General features: G+C 40.9%; 1 pseudogene across 1 annotated transcript; it reads right to left on the bottom strand.

Annotated features, from left to right (window-relative positions):
* Positions 1–522: 522 nt before the first annotated feature.
* Positions 523–888, bottom strand: LOC309639208 (large ribosomal subunit protein eL37 pseudogene; annotated as a pseudogene). The gene has a single exon. The product of its transcript is annotated as a large ribosomal subunit protein eL37 pseudogene (transcript).
* Between the last annotated feature and the right edge of the window lie 1,567 nt (positions 889–2,455).

Genomic DNA, 2,455 nt, shown 5'->3' with positions numbered 1-2,455 from the left:
CTCTCCTTTGATTTGGCTGTGCATTAGGGCCTAGTGAGTTTCCCTACAGTTTCTTCCTTGCAGGCACCAAAGCAAGCACGTTAAGCCCTTGCATGTGTGAGCTAGTTGCTGTGGGCAAACGCGGGAAGTAATAAAAATAGCTGCAATTTTAGATGTCTCCTAGGGTTTCGGTGTCCTTAAGAGTTCCATTACTTCTATTTCAATCTGTCAATCCCCACCCGCCTCTGTAACAACATTTCTGCTGTATCTTTAATTGATTTCCACAAAACACCAGAAACACACAATATGACAAACAACAAAGCAAAACCCCCAAACCCTCCTGCATGTCTTTTATGGTGGAAATAGAGGGGGTGGTTTATACATTACAGTGCTAAAGAACTGAAGTTGAATATCAAACATCCCTCACATTAATCTTTTCCCTAATGCTATTTAATCATACGTATTCTCTCATCTTTACCCTTATGCTTTTCCTACTTCCACCCCACACCACCACTCTCATTCCTCTGGATTTCAAATATGACATTCTTTTTTTTTTTTTTAAACCAGAACATTTATTGTGTGACTAATAATTGAAATCCCTAAGATGAACTGGATGCTGCAACAGCTGCCCTCTTGGGTTTAGGTGTTGTTCCTTCACGGAATCCATGCCTGAATCTGCGGTATACAATTTTTAGGTTCCTCATTCGACCAGTGCGGGTGGTATTTCGTCTTTCAGCTTTACCACTCCAGTTATACTTCCTCTTCCACTTGGCAGGGTAGCCACATTTACCACAGGTCGACTTCTGAAGGTGGCAGGCCTTAGAAGCCACAGCGGCGGCACAATGTGTGCATCTTATTCCGACGCTTTCCAAACGAGGATGGTCCCTTCGTCATCTCACTTCTGCCACCGAGACCAAAGAGACCGAAAGAGCCAAATATGATATTCTTTATTCACCTCTTTTATACTCGGTCTCAACCCCAAGAAGTTATGTTCCTACACATGGCCTTATTTCCTGTAAGAGGAATTTGTATACCAGGTGGTTTAATTTTGTGTTTACTAGACCCCGTAATAAAATGGCTAGGTACTAAAGTTTTAAAATGTTAATAAGCATTCATTATGGTGTGCCTCCCAGAACTTTCTTAAGAATTGGAGAATGTAGTTCCCCAGTAACTGAGAAAGCTGCTGACAGACGGTCCTACTGGCAGTCTTCTTTCAAGATTGCCTCTACCAGAGAGTGCCCACTTATCTAGGTCAAAACCCCTCCTAGGGCGCCATGCATCCAGTGATTGGTCTACGTGGGGCTGTAGAGATGCAATGTCCTTGCCTCAATTTAGAACAACTCTGAAGGACCACTGCAGGTTTATAACAGCCTGACACGTCAGCTGAGGTCTTCCTTGAGACAGCATGGCTGCTCATCATCTCCTTCGTCCTAATCTGGTTTCTTTCACTTCTTTTCCACAAACATCGATCACCAGAACCCTCCCTGATAAACTTCCTGCATGCCAATCATCTCAGAATCTGCTTCCTTCGGAACTCATCCCAGGACATGTTCTTAATTAAGTGTTCCTCTAAGTAGTTACCAACTCTCTCAAGTCAGAAGGGACCTCTACAATACTTTTAGGCAAACCTGGACTGGTTCTTCACTTGCGTGATTTCACATGGTAGGTTCATTTGCTCAGAGTGTGGTGTTGGGTATTTTGGGATGGGAGCCAGGCATTAGTATTTTTAAAATATTGCCAGCATTCTAGTGTGTAGCTAAGTTCAGGAACCACTGGCCAATAACTCTGCCACTTCAAGTTTCTCTACCTTCCTGGCTGTACTTCCTTATTGAAGGAACCCTTGCTATCTCTTTGGCATTCTTGTGTTTGATTTGGGGAATAGTTTTACTTAATGTTCATCTGAGGAGCCATGCTTTTTCAACCCTGAGACCCATGAGCGACTTCAGTGTCCTTGGCTCAGGTTATGGTACCTTCATTCTTCAAGATCTCCATGATTTATTTACGCATTGCATCTTTCCTAGAGAACTAGTGTAGTCATGTTAGAATTCTGATTTGACAATAGAAGAATCAACTTAACATGCAAAAATAGTAGAAGACACCATGCATCAAAGGACAAGGGATTATTTTGTCACACTATTTACTTATTTTATCCCACCATTAAGAAGTCCATAGTTACAATAAATTATTTAAGAAAAATAAAAATTATCAAGCAAATGAATGCTGAAACAAAAGAACAAACTAATAGCTCTATCTCTGTCCTCTCTGGGTTGTGACATCAGTAATTTCTGGGATAGCTAGGTACTAGCTTTTAATACATAAGGGAGACACATATTTGAGGCTTCAATCTATGTAGTGTCTTTCTGAAGATACATATGCTGTTCAATTTTCCAAGTTATGAATTTAATATTTGAGACCTAACATTTATACTGCCCTTTACAGTTTATAACATATCTTCACATCAATTATCTCATTTGAC

This window comes from Balaenoptera physalus (genome assembly GCF_965194825.1).
Source record: "Balaenoptera physalus genome assembly, chromosome: 12".
NCBI lineage: Eukaryota > Metazoa > Chordata > Mammalia > Artiodactyla > Balaenopteridae > Balaenoptera > Balaenoptera physalus.
This window is presented reverse-complemented; position numbering and strand designations above follow the sequence as displayed.